Source organism: Anabrus simplex, chromosome 10 (assembly GCF_040414725.1).
Source record: "Anabrus simplex isolate iqAnaSimp1 chromosome 10, ASM4041472v1, whole genome shotgun sequence".
NCBI lineage: Eukaryota > Metazoa > Arthropoda > Insecta > Orthoptera > Tettigoniidae > Anabrus > Anabrus simplex.
The window spans coordinates 114024994-114040311 of record NC_090274.1 but is presented as its reverse complement, the minus strand read 5'-3'; the positions used below and the strand labels follow the sequence as shown (position 1 = coordinate 114040311).

The following is a 15318-nucleotide window of genomic DNA, read 5'->3' as shown; positions in this document are numbered from 1 at the left end:
GCAGTTTGCTGCGTGGGCTACTGCGGAAGGTGACCCCGTACTGTACAACACATGGTTCGGTGATGAGGCGTACATTTTACGGAATTGTGAACAAACAGAATTTCCGGTTTTGGGCGAAAGAACGACCTGAAATTGTGCACACGAGACTGAAAGTCATGGTGTGAAAGTGTATGTGTGGGCTGCAATGTCCAATGGGCCAATCTTTTGCAACAGTGAGTATGACATGGACATGTTGCAAAACATTTTCCTTCCACCACACTACGCATAAAGACTGCAGTGGTTCTTGAAGGATAAAGTTCGTCCGCACTCAGCAAATGTTGTTCTGGACCTCCCGCATTAACATGTCGGGCCCCGTGTGATGTCCCATCGATATCCCGGCTCAATCTAGCCACCACATAGCCCCGATTTTATATCTGCGACTTCATCCTGTGGGGATATTTGAAAAACCAGAAAATGTACTCCAGTTGCAAGCGGCCATTCTGACTTCTTTGCAACCGTTGAGCAAGGAAATGCGTCGTAGAGTGGTCACCTGTTGTACGTCGAGAAGGTGGGCATATTGAACATGTCCTGCATACTGACTAATCACGCACATTTCAAGGAGTATTGCAACGGCATTTTGTATTAAATATATTGTATATCAAAGATTTTCCAGTGCATGTATGACATTTCATGTGTCACCCTTTAATTAAGGTACAACCCCAGCATTTGCCTGATGTGAAAATAGGGAAACCACGCAAAATCATCTTCAGGGCTGCCGACAGTGGGCTTCGAACCCACTATCTCCCGGATGCAAGCTCACAGCTGCGCGCCCCTAACCGCACGGCCAACTCACCCGGTAACGCTAAGAAAACCGAGATAACAGTTACCTGTATTCACCAACATTATCTCGGATAAGGCGCATTATTTCGGTTTAAAATGTTACCACATAAAGGATGGCCGGTAAAACAGATGGCTGCCCGTAGACAGCTGGAAAATTTAACTGAAACAGAAAATCAGAGCGACGAGGAATATATAACCAAGATTATGCAATAAAACAATGACACTGATTTTGAAACACATTTTAGGTTACAGTATCTAAAGCTTCGACATTGTCAGTGTTGTCCTGTGATCGAACATAACCTGGAATTCCCAACACAAAGGTAGGCGATTATAGCATATCTTGTACACTATACGACTAGATGACTTTTTAATGATGAATTAAGGAATCCTACCTTATTGTTGGGAGAAATATACAACGTGTAGGCTATGATTTTTTCTTACTCTCTATTTTATTAATGCTTTGTCACAAAATTCAATAACAATTCATTTTCTGTGAAAGTCATATTAGACTTCCGTCTTTGTTTCTGGTCAATAGCGGGCATCATTTATGATAAATTATTTGCAAACCCCGAATGAAATAACTTGTTTACATTTTGATAGTGGCGGCAACAAGTAGTCATTTGTTTTCCGTGAACATTTTAAGGTTCAGATTCAGATTGAAACGAAAACTTGGTTTTGGTAAACCGATATAAATTCTGCAGTGAATACGGAAGTGAGCGTTAGAATGGGCTGCCGTACTTTATAGATTGACTTCTTTCAGACTGTCACGCCTGTTAATATACAGGACCATTTGCTAGTGTGTTACTCACCTAATAACCTGAGTTGTTCACCACTGCCTAGGCACAGCTTCTGAAACATGAGAAGAAAGGAATATTACACTCTACCGCCTTTAGTACGAATATTATCTAAACAAAAATGTAAAGGATATACAACCCAATCATACGAAAACTTTGTCCGAATGCGTAGAGACGTGGTTAAGAATTTCATCTAACCAGTTCTAAAATGAATCGTGCAGATGACTGCAACCCGGAAATCAAGCGGCGACTGGTACTTCCAAGAAACGCAACGATGTGGTTGAAAAACATCTGGTAAAGTGGGGACATCACTGAGAGAATCACATACAGACTGATCAGCAGCTGTGAAATGTGGACTGTGAAGAAAGCTCACACGAAAAGGATAGATGCATTTGAGCTTTGGTGTTGAAGTCTACTGAGAATATCGTCGACAGCCAGAATTATAGTAATAAGAAAATCAAGCGAAAAATACTGTTGGAAGGGAGCACGGTGACAGAAAAGGTATCATAAGAACAGTCCTGAACGTGTTGCGACAGTCGCCTCATTCTAGGCTGTGTCGAGTTTATACATTTGTTGTTTTATAGTGAATAATAATTCAAAATTATGCAGCCAGACATAGAACACTTCATAGGTGGTATTGGTGATTATTATTTTACGAGGAAGTACGACTACACAACCATCTTCTATTACTCCGCATCCAAAGAGCAACTAAATTCTAAATTATGAAACGGAACTGACATGCTTGCGTCCTGGTAATGAGAGTTGAAAGACATCTAGAAACAGCAATCTCTAACAGACAATAATGCTCTTGATCGCTGAACACCTGGATAGCAGCAAGGCTTCAATTCACTCTCCTCTATCAGCTGACTGTGTACCGGTACTTGGCTACAGCATGGCGGCTGGACAAGACTTCGGCACAGTGTCCATGCAGAGTCATTGTAATGGATGACAGGTTGCCTCCTTCCAGAATAAGGCACAATTAGAAGGGCAATATTTTTGCGGTAATATATTTACCGACTCTGGCCAGGAAACTTGGGGCAATGTTGAGCAATATGTTTCGAATACCAGCAAGTGTTGCTGTATGTTGCCGATACCGTTTCCGGCATTCTTCAGGGTTGCCGAGTGTTCCAACGGAGGTGGAAAACACGGCAATATTGCCAGACTAGCTGGCGTACCCGTACTTCGCTACGAAATTGTAAATTGCACACAAATTCTACATGAAGTCGTGTACACGTTGTGAATAAGATAACGTAATTGCATAATAACATAGGTATTTGAAAATTAAATTTTAGACGCCTTCACCGAAACTACCATTTTTCATCCAGCGTGAATAAAGTTATTTATAACCTGGACTGTAGTGCTTTATTTCTCTACTTTACATACCGATTTCCATTCTCCTCGCCCATTTTTTTGTGGCTCTGCACTGAAATGGACTTAGCAACATTAGTCGAAATTCATGAGTACTCGGTAGGGTAAAACTGTATACAACATAAACAATCGGAAATTTGATTCTATGCAACTTTAGCAATGTAGTATTTATCGATAGGACTACTAATAACTTAGATTTTTGAGAACTGAACTTTAGGTCTTCCCCTAAACTACCATTTCACTCAACGTGAATAAAATTATTTATAGGCTAGATTGTAGTGCCTTATTCCCCGGCTTCACATACCGATTTTCATTCAATTATCTTCAGCCATTTTCTCGTGATGCCCGTACATACATACAGACAGAGAAGACCGAAAATTAAAAAGTGCACTTCCTGGTTACTGTCCATTCGTCCATACGACCGATACAAAAATGAGCAATGTACAGAGAAAAGTGAAATGGCGTATGGCTTTTGGTGCCGGGAGTGTCCGAGGACATGTTCGGCTCGCCAGGTGCAAGTCTTTCGATTTGACACCCTTAGGCGACCTGCGCGTCGTGATGAAGATGACACATGCACCCAGCCCCCGTGCCAGCGAAATTAACCAATGATGGTTAAAATTCCCGACCCTGCCGGGAATCGAACCCCAGACCCCTGTGACCAAAGGCCAGCACGCTAACCATGTAACTCTCTTGTTCACCACCCCCACTGCCACCTTTCTTCTTGGCCGACAATTTTAATTTTATTTTCACTTCTGCCATAAGTCAAATTTTTAAATTTCGAAGGTGCAACATCTACCGAAACATCAAACTTATTTGCAATTTCAAGTCATTTGTCAATTTCTTTTTTTTTTTCCCCGGCCTCTCTACTTGTCGGATAATATGTCCCACAGTTCGGTATATAACTAGGTAGGTAGTATTGATAAAGTCTATTAATTTATCTTTACTCCCAAGACATTTTGACTTGAAAACCACAGAACGGAATACCACACTCACGTATACAGAGCGTGTAGTTTTCACACTATGTTTACGAGGTCTACGGAGCCTTATTTTTACACCTTGTTCTACGCTTTCATTCGTCGAAGGTCGAGACATTTTTTATACGACAGTACTATGAAAACTGATACCAAATAAATGTTGAAATGCATTATATTGTTACGTGCCAGTCCTGTGGTAGCCCTTTTGGGTACTACTTGAAAGGGACTAGTGAGTCAGCCGGCCTGGAGGGCCGTGTGTTATTCCCGTCGGCTTGTATACCTGCAAGTTTCTTGGCGATACGATAATGTTCCTCCTCTAGCCACATCGCAAATATTCTGGTTCACATCGCCCGAGCTATAAGGGAAGCTAGCCGCGGACAGTGGGTCAGTGTTGGACTCCGTGGTGGAGTCAGTGTGTTGGGCTGAGGGCGACAGAGGTGTTGCCTGTTGCTAGTGTCCCTCCGAGGCTGAACGAGGAGCTGTTGTGGTATATACGAATGCCAAGTGAGTAGCTGGACGGCAGACGACGTACGGGACAGAAGACTGTGTACTGCCTTAGATGACTGTGCGTGTGCTTCTGTGGATTGTGGGCCGCCGTAAATCAGCTAGGGCAGCCGCTGTCGTGAGTGTGAAAGTAATTGGACCTGTGTTAATATACAGTATGCTGTGGCGAGTATCGTCCTTCTGTGGAATACTCTTAACTGTTGCCGTTCAGTAGTTCACTGCATGTGACTGTGTGAATTACTTGACTGTCTTTGGAGTCGAACCACGGAAGTCTTCGTGTGTTGTGTAGCCAGTAGAACCGTGCTCAGATTCAGCGGTCTGCTCAAAGCTGCTGTATGAGGTGACTATAGCCGTCCCCAGGTAATTCCAACCGGCCGGGACTCCCTGGTGTGTGCTCAAAAGAGACAGCAATTAGTAAACGTGGCCATTCATAGTTGAAAAGAATAGTATGTGTGTGTGCATTTACTAGGTCATCGTGAAATAAATTCCTTCAACATAGCAAATCTCCATCCCTCTTTTCCAAATCCATCAAATCCTCCAACCCCGCCAAATCTCCTGGCCAGAGAGAAGGCGTAACCTTCTAGGTGGCCCGCCCCTTCCCTTCAGGAAAGGGAATGAAAACTTTCCGCTTGGTCCTTGAAATAAATTAAGAGTAATTCGTAACAGTATACACTGAGTTGCCAAAAGTCACGGGAGCGGGTGTCCCATTACAAAATGTGTCATGTACGACCTCTGAGCGTTGCGGCTAGCTGAGCAGTCTGTCAGAGACATCAGTGTCGTGAAGATGGCAACACGTCGCGAGTTAACCGATTCTGAACGTGGGATGATCATCGGCGCACTGCGCATGGGTCATAGCATTCCGGAGATTACACGCAAAATCGGGTTTCCGATGTCAACAGTGTCGAAGGTGGATCTCCAGCAGCGTAAACCGCCGCAAGGGAAGACCACAGGTGTTTAACGAACGGACAACACGTCGCCTCCGCAAAACGACACTGGGCGCTCGACGGGCTACTATGAGTCAGATCACCACCCAGTTGATTGTTGGGAGTCAGGAACCCATTTTTACCAGGACTGTAAGGAGGCAACAGCATTCACAAACTCGTGTCCCTTTGCTGCTGACACCTCGAAACAGAACTCAACGACGTGCATGGGCCATGGCAACGGACCATGGAACAGTGGCGGCGTGCGGTATGGTATCCAAATGACGGGCGCCTGAGTGTGTGGCGCATGCCCCATAAAGCTATGGATCCTACGTGTCAACAAGATTGTGTCCAGGCGGAAGGTGGCTCAGTTCTGGTCCGGGCGGTGTTCTCATGGTCGCAATTAGGCCCCGTTGTCCGGCTGCAGGTAGCGCTGACAGGTTCACGTTATGTGGACATCCCTTTCTGGCCCTAGAGTACCCTGATGGAGATGCCATGTTTCAACAGGACAATGCGGCATGTCAGCGCTCTGTGATGGCACGCATGTGGCTGGACGAGCACTCCAGCGAAGTTACGACCATTGATTGGTTCTCCAGATCCCCGATCTTTATCCAATCGAGCATTTATGGGATGCTGTCTATGCTAGTGTACGCCCCATGAACCCCGCACCAAGTACACAAGACCAATTGTGGGGTAGCATTACAAGAAGCGTGACTGCAGATACCTCCAGAACGATTCCAACACCTCGTAGAGTCGATGGCTCGCCCTATTGCTGCTATTTTGAGGGCTCGCGGAAGAGCAACTCGTTATCTTTCCATGAATTTGACCACTTAGTGTATATATAGTACATTGGGGTTCCCATAATTTTTTTGAGAAACGGGATACCCGCATTCTTCACTTGAAAAACTGGGAAATGTTGTATAAAAGCGGGTCACGTTAGAAATGAGAAAGAATTAAATTCACCCTCCATATACCTGTATTATAAATCACAATCACACTAACAACGAATAGAAGAACAAAACTTTAAAATATGCCTGACTAAAGTTCCTGTTAACAATACATTAGAATATTTATTAGATTTATGCACGTGATTAAGAAGTTACTTCTTTAGATATTTGGACATGAAATCAACGCAAGACAAATCCTTAAAATGAGCCTTTATAATGATTAAATCTTTCACTGCTTCATTAAAGTCTGTATCTCCACAATGCATGCAACGTTCCACAGTTGACGAGGTGGCGTTCAAAAGCGAACACGTCCTCCCCTGGTCAAACGCGAGTTACACGTGATCGATTTTTGTGCAGTTTCAGAGGAATCTATCGATATCCGCAATTGTTTCCAACCAAATCCTAACTAGTCCTGTATATCTGACAACCTAAAGTGACATTTCATTCAAAAGTGGACACGTTTTTTGATCGAACAGGTTCTCTTCATTCACAATGAGATTTGGCGACACAGTTTTCATGAATATGTAGCTTTCTTGTATGTTTTTCCACATCAGAGACAACTTTCCTTTCAAACTGATCCAATTCAAAATCTCAAGAGATGTGGGATATGGCGTAGTCCACTCTGGAATATAATCAATGAAGTGTCACAGAAATCTATTTCATAGCTTTGCAACTTTTCATTTGTGTGTCCTTCACTATAGAATTCTTGTAACCGATTTTCCACAGCAACAGCAAGGAAATCTTCTGACTCTGCAATTTATCTTTTCTATCGACGTGTTTACTTCATTCTTCACTTCAATAATTGTCATATACTGATTTCCAACACATCTGATAGTGATTTGACAGTGTTTCATAATAGGGAGTGGCATGCGTTGTACACACATGTACAGAAATGGTATCCCGATATTAACAATCAACACTGCCCTACTCCAGAACTGAAAAGCTGGGGAAGGAGTAAAGGGGTAGTGATGAAGACCAGTTCAGTACCGAAAAGGACGGGAAGGCACAGTGAGTGTATTGCTATACTGTACATCATCAGGCATGTCAAAGTCACGAGCGGAACAGGTTTTCAAGTGGGTGGCAAGAAAATGTCGGAGTGTAACTGAAAGAGTATTTTCGAAGAAAGTTTTGAGACTGGTGGATATTCGCCAATGTAAAGAAAACTTTAATGCAGGGTAAATGTCAATAACTCTCTGGAGTGCAGGGAGAAGAGATAGCCACCTTGTTTTGCTGTTACCCAAAACAGTTATGTTTTACAATCTGCGTTACGGCACAGCGACACAGATAGGCCTTGTGGCGACGATGGGATAGGAGAGTGACAGGAGTGGCGAGGAAGTAACCGTGGCCTTAGTTAAGGTACAGCCCGGACATTTGCCTGATGTGAAAATAGGAAGCAACGAAAAACCATCTTCAGGGCTGCCGACAGTAAAGTTCGAACCCACTATCTCCCGAATGCTAGCTGACAACTAAATGACCCAAACCGCGCAGCCAATTGCTCGGTCCAGAACCGTTTTATACTCTAAGCTGGTGAATTTACAAAAGGATTCAAGCTCTTCACCTCCAACACAATAAATGTGGAAAAGCTGATAGATCTTGTTAATTATGAACTGAGCGGGGGAGTTGGCCGTGCGGTTAGCGTCGCGCAGCTTTGAGTAGTGGGTTCGAACCCACTGTCGGCAGCCCTGATGATGGTTTTCCGTGCTTTCCCATTTTCACACCAGGCAAATGCTGGGGCTGTACCTTAATTAAGGCTACGGCCGCTTCCTTCCCATACCTAGCCCTTTCCTGTACCACCGTCGCCGTAAGGCCTTCCTGTGTCGGTGCGACGTAAAGCCAATTGTAAAAAAATATGAACTGCACACCGATAGGTTAGCTGTTCGTACGGCATTAATGGATCAGATTTACAGGACAAGAATCCAATTAAATTATTCACCCCTGTTTTCCTGCATTTTAGAATACAAATTCGTTTGGTTGAGAGCCACGCTGGAACATACGTACGTACATAATCTCGGTCAATTTCTTTTTCACTCCTTCTCAGCCCCCTGGCGAAGATAGCATCTGGAGTGTCACTATCTCAGTGACCCCGAAAACTATGAATTCAACACTAACATAGGTCGTTTTCGATTATTTTTAAACGTCACTTCTTCCCCACTAGGGGTGCTAGGTTTGTCTTACCCTGATAGCGTTTCTCTCCAGATAGCATTAACTCACATGTGTACCAGATCTGGTTGATATTGCAGGTTTGCTTGTAGTTGTCGTCCTTTTTAACCGTATAACTTCGCCGATATCTCTATGTAAATGTATTGCTCCTTTACTGTGTGCAGCCCGCTAAGTCCAGATTGTATTGCGGGCTAGGTTAAGCCTTCGCCTGCAATTAATGGAGTGGTCATTTAGCGATTTGATTTTATGATTACTCAAAGTTGACTGAAGTTAGAGACCTATCAATGCCTGATGATTCAATGGCAGGTAATTTTGGAGAGAGTAAAACAAAATTGAAGCAAATCGGTCCAGTAGAACGGACGGACTTGCCAAAGCTGTTTTAGTAAACCTTTTTTTAAATCATATATATTATTTCAGTAGTGTCCGGCTTTATGGCTAAATGGTTAGCGTGCTGGCCTTTGGTCACAGGGGTCCCGGGTTCGATTCCCGTCAGGGTCGGGAATTTTAACCATCATTGGTTAATTTCGCCGGCACGGGGGCTGAGTGTATGTGTCGTCATCATCATTTCATCCTCATCACGACGCGCAGGTGCCCACGGGCGTAAAATCAAAAGACCTGCCCTTGGAGAGCCGAACATGTCCTCGGACACTCCCGGCACTAAAAGCCATACGCCATTTCATTTGATTAGTATTTATCTATTTTGCGGCGCTCACAAGTAACCGATCGTAATAAATGAGCATTCAAAAGAAAGAGAATAGACATAAGCAGTGACGATTTACACTCATTTCATAAATACCGATCATTTCTTTTAAAAAATTGTACGAAGTGTGCGATTTGCAAATATTGTTACTGTAGGATAATACGCTCCATCATTGCTGCCCACTTCACATTTCGGCCGCTGGGACGCCTGTTTTATGTCATTATTGCATGCTGTAATTATCAGTTAAGAAAAGAATGATAGTAAAACCAAAAATTACTTACGGAACATTCGTCAGTACCGGTATAATAATGCACCTGCTTTTGCTTCCGTTCAAGTGGATACAATAAAGATGACTAAGTGGTAACACTGTACTGATCTGTGTATTCATTAGTTCACTAGGGGGCTACTCCACCGCATACTTTATGAACATGCGAGATTTCCGTAGTATATAGATGTTTTATTACTGCTCGCTTGTTGCTTGTTGTTTTAAGGGCCTAACATCGAAGGTCATTTTATTACTTATTACTTACCGATGCCTTTACAAGTGGCAAAGTTAGGGCTTTCGGCCTCTCTTAAACTTAACCACATTCTAAAATACACGTAGGGTTAAATAAATAATGAGGTGATAGCAGAGAAGACGTTTTAACATTCAATTTAAGAAAAAATTATAGACCAAAACAGTTCTGTACGTAACCAGAGGGTAATAATAATGATACTAACGATAATAAAAACAAGTAACTCATAACATAATAGACTGATGGTCTACATGACTTAGTGCATCGTATTACAATTATATCATTAATGGAAATAATTGAGGACATAATTCACGCATACCTTCATACAAGCTGGCTACGCACTAGGGAAGAATTCCTGGGAAGATCGTTTGAAAGAGGCTAGAGCAGAATCTAACTCTGTGGAAAAATAATTCCATCGCCTAGTACCAGACACGAGAAATGAACGAGTGTTCAATTTATATGTCTCATAAGCGACAAGCTGGATCGGCTAGTAATACTGATGAGTGGAGAACAGGTAGCTAAGATACTGCAGTGCTGCTTCATTCAAAAGCTAAGACAATGAGTATAAAAGTGCGTAATTATGCAATTTGTTTAATCTTGCCAACCGACTGTTTCATAATAGGGAGTGGCATGAGTTGTACACACATGCACAGAAATGGTATCCTGACATAAACAACCAACACTACCCCACTCCAGAACTGAAAAGTTGGGGAAGGAGTGAAGGGGTGGTGTTGAAGGCCGCTTCAGTACGTAAAAGGAGGGGAAGGGAGTGAACGGGTAGTGCTGAAGGCACAGTGAGTGTATTACTATGCTGTAGATCACAGGCGGGCACAATTCGGCTCAATGAACAGCGCTCCACCTCAGGCAGGCGCTCTGGCGGAAGTTAACCTCGCAGCTGCTTGCCGTTACAACTGGGGACAAGCCGCGTATCAAAAAAGATTGAAACTTTTGACATGTTTGTTGCGTCTAATGTCTCGTATTATTCACTGTATTAGATTGTGATGCATAGGAAACAAAATTAATTACCATGACATCTGAAAAATAAATACTCCTTTGAAGAATACAAAATTTATTACCTTGTCATCTGAAAAATAAATACTCCTTTGAAGAATACAAAATTTATTACCTTGTCATCTGAAAACTAAATACTCCTTTGACTACTACCTATAGTCCTAAAAATACATTAAACCAACAAAAAACTTGTTTAAAACACAGCATAAACAAGAATTTTTTTTTTTTTTTTTGCTATTTTGCTTTACGTCGCACCAACACAGATAGGTCTTACGGCGACAATGGGACAGGAAAGGCCTAGGAATGGAAAGGAAGTAGCCGTGGCCTTAATTAAGGTACAGCCCCAAGTATTTGCCTGTTGTGAGTAAAAAAGAACAAAAACTAGATGAAGTAAAGAAATAAATAAGCTACCTATTTGTTCTTATATATCTGAAATTTCATTCAGCAGACGAGGAGGAGTGCGTATCTTTTCGCTGAAGATGATATACTTGGTGCTATCGATCTTGCACTTGCAATTCGAAGAACGGCACGTAGACTGGCGGCTCAACGTGGAGATTTGTTTATCTTCATTAGAGAGAACAGTTTCTTACACAAATATGTTGAGCCAAACATTGATAGAAGTTTGGCAGCCATTTTGAGCATGTTTGCGAAAAATGTTCATGAAAATGTGATAGGCTTGTGTGTGATTCATATTTAGCCTTCAGTTCACTATCACATCGAACTGTGAGCAACTCGCACTGTAGATCAAACAGAACATCAATTGCTACAGCAATTGAAAAGGGCGCAGCAAACACTTTCAGATGAACTGATAAATCGTCCAGATCGCTAAATCGGATGGGAAATTCGTTCACAAGACTGACAAGAGTACCTGAAAATGCCTGCAACTGATCTTGAGTTAATCTAATTTCCGCATTGACAATTTGGGAAATGGGCTAACTCACCTTTCAACATTAGACGCTACCAACCAACATTTGCTTGAAAGCAGTGATACTGTCTACAAAATGACTAATAAGTATTTTAACTACACAACGCACTGTACCATACTATGCTATTTTTATGTGTAAACATAATATACTCAGCCCGGTGCAATGCTGTAGGTATCCTCGAGCCTTGAGTCCACATATCGCCATCTAACCTTTACAAAACAAACTGTTCGACAGACGTCAGCCGCTGTCGGCTCTGCTCGCGCTCAAGCGATTGGCTCAAGGAGTTGAGCTCTCTTATTGCCCGCCTATCAGCTGACTGACAACTCTGCGTGCATGAGAAACAGCTGTTACGAGCGCCAGCCCAGGACGTTATCAGATAGCGCAAGCCTGAAGGGGTGTACAATGCACGTTCATGGCTACGGTACTTTGAAGGACGTAAATAATTAAATGTGTTCAACAGGGCATTTGTATAAAATATGCCGAACAACATGCTTTGCAATCATCATGTACCACGAAAATAAATAATTACTTTATAAGTTGCCATAAGCAATGAAGCACCAAGTTAAATGCATTCTTTAGAGGCTAAACTTGCTCAACTCTTCTGTAAACAATTATGAAGCAGAATAAAACCAAATACTATGCCACTACCCTATCACTTCCATAGCAAAACTTTTTTCATGCCGAAAACATTTCTTAGCAGACATACTACGAAAACGTAAAATCAACCAATTTCCTCAATTGTGCCGAAAGCTGAAGGGCCCGAAAAGTTTCAAATTGTGATTTTAAAAAACATTTCGAAAATCACTTCCGGCCTAAATGCAGTTCTGGAAAAGCAGCCTAAAATCGCGTATTTCTTTCCTCGTTTTCTTTTTCTAAATATTCAAATCCTAGCCAAATTAACTTATTTACATAATTCTTTCTGTAATGTGTTCCTTGGTTCAATTAGCCTCACGCTTTGTTTTGATTTTTTGAAAAATGGCCACACCGAATGTAGTTATGAGGGCTTAAGTAAAACTCTGCACTAACTCGCATTAGCGCTCGTGGTGGTAAAAAGGCAAACTTCTAATCTAATCTACCGGCTAAAGATAATTAAGACAAGGATTGTAACTTTTAGGAACAAATGAAGAATATAATTCTCATACTTTATTATATTATATTTAAAATTCGTAGCTCATATCACTAGGATGTTTTCAACATAGAGTCGCTTGCCTGAAATATAATTTTTTTTATAAACTTAAACAAAAGAAAATAGGCTATGATAAAAGTAGGATCCCTTCAAGCAACGGTGTTGACAGAGAAGTACACAAACACAAACTAAAAAATTACTGTGCCAATCCTTATGCCACAGCCTATGCATGTTCCAACCATTATTTCTAGACCATAACAGGTAACTGGAGCCTGTCACGGTAAGCCTGCACAGCCCCGAGCCAGGAACGTGGGGAAGTACAAGTCGAGTGAGAGGAAGAGACTTGCGCCCTCCTCCACAGGTATTCCTAGCACCGGCACTGCGCTTACGGCGGTAAGCTTTGACTCCCGTGCTGTACATCTGCCACTGTGTCCATCTCAATCACGACAAGCCTTGTAGCAAGCTGTCTACCTGCAGCAATGCGTTAAGCAAGGAGGGTTTGTTTATAGTGGGACACTATTTCTGTAAATGCGTGTACACTTATATGAAAAAATAATAAAACTAATGCAAGAGTGCCTTCCGCAGTTTGTTTATTTGTTCCTCAGTAGCATCAGGCAATACTACAACACAGTAGCTGAGTATGGGTAAAAAACAAACATCTGAATTAATCTTATTTTCCTGTTGTGTGGGAGGAGCAACTGGTGAATTCTGAGAAGAAGAAGTGTAGCGTATACTTGCCTGCAAATAGTTTTAAATTGTTAATTCCAAATTGCCGGCCCCGTGGTGTAGGGTTAGCATGCCTGCCTCTTACCCGGAGGCTCCGGGTTCGATTCCCGGCCAGGTCAGGGATTTTTACCTGGACCTCAGGGCTGGTTCGAGGTCCACTCATCCCACGTGATTAGAATTGAGGAGCTATCTGACGATGAGATAGCGGCCCCGGTCTAGAAAGCCAAGAATAACGGCCGAGAGGATTCGTCGTGTTGACCACATGACACCTCGCAATCTGCAGGCCTTCGGGATGAGCAGCGGTCGCTTGGTAAGGCAAGGCCCTGTAGCAAGGGCTGTAGTGCCATGGGGTTTGGTTTGGTTTAATTCCAAATTGAAACTTCATTTCTAATGACCCGAAGGCTCATCATGAGTGGGGATGGAGGTCTTTCTTTCAGAGTAGCTATACCGTAGTCTTTACCTGTCCTATAATTACAGCTTGTGTCTTATGATTAATTAAAAGAAATGAGTTGATTAAACGTATATATTCATTTATTGAATGGTGCTATCAATATCTTGTATTTAGAAGTGGCTACAGAGCTGTAGTTCATATGCATAGAGGTCATGGGTACAGCTGTGCAAGTGATTAGCTATAATATTAGTATAATGTAACGTTCAAATACAGATCCCTGATGGATGCGTGTAATTTTACTTTGCCATTAAAGTAAAGAATTTTAGAAATTATTTTCAATTTTGGGATAGCAATCTTAATACTATATTCTTATTAAAATAGTTTAGAATGAAATAGCCATTTTTGTTTTAAAGGAGTTGTAAACAAAAACTCACTGATATTCACTATGGCATAATTTTAAAAATTACAATCGAGCCCAAGTGTGGAAACAGGACTAAGGGGTTGACATATACACACATAGGCCTACGCAGATGGCATACAAACAGTTGAACCCAAAAGCTAAAGAAAGAGGAAGGTGGAAAGTTGATAACGCATCCCAGAAGAAATAAGGAAGAAACATTTTGATAAACTACTAAATGTGAGAAACTGCAGGAGATAGTAGTAATATGGTGTGATGACTCAACAACAGAAGATGATACAACATGTTAGAGGTAGAATTAGCAATCTGTAAAACAAAAATGAGACAGGCATCGAGGTCAGATGAAATTAGTGTGGATAAAGATCTTAGAAAGGAAGTCAGAATAAATAAACTAAGATGGTTTGGACATGCAGAGGATGGAGGAGAAAAGAAAACCAAAACAGATGGAGATTAAGTCTGCAGGAGACCTAGAACAAGTTGGAGGAGTGCAGGGAGAAAAAACCTTCTTTATATCCTTACTACAACCCCTAAATACCCTCATAACCATGTGCAGAGATCTGTACCCTTTATTTACAATCCCATTTATGTGATTACCCCAATGGAGATCACGCCTTATATTAACACCAAGATACTTACAATGATCCCCAAAGGGAACTTTCACCCCCCATCAACATCGTAAATAAAACTGAGAGGACTTTTCCTATTTGTGAAACTCACAACCGGACATTTTTTTAACACAGCACATCATTATATACTGATCTAAAATACTATCAGTAATACAGACAGTGATCAACACTTGCTCACAACTACAATTCACTACACTGACAGTATTACTGAAGTGTAGTGGTAGCTATAGAATTTTGTGTGAGGAAATATTCAGTTAATTAAGTAGTCAACGTAAACACTACTTTGTTCTGAGGAAGTGCACACAGTGTAAGGAAAGAGGAAGTGGTACCATTAGTTAGAACAGGAGATAACTGGGCTGACACACACACAGACATATACGCATCACTTGGCAC

At 41.9% G+C, this 15318-nt stretch overlaps 1 protein-coding gene across 4 annotated transcripts in view; it reads right to left on the bottom strand.

The window, feature by feature from the left end:
• capt (adenylyl cyclase-associated protein 1) overlaps nt 1–15318 on the bottom strand; it is an 861909-nt gene that overhangs the window by 815726 nt on the left and 30865 nt on the right. For 3 of the 4 annotated variants that reach the window (XR_010861164.2, XR_011018799.1, XR_011018798.1), the window contains exon 2: nt 1629–1668. The gene's annotated coding sequence lies outside the window, so the exon portion shown is untranslated. The remainder of the gene's footprint in view (nt 1–1628; nt 1669–15318) is intronic. The other variant, XR_011018800.1, reaches the window with a different exon arrangement.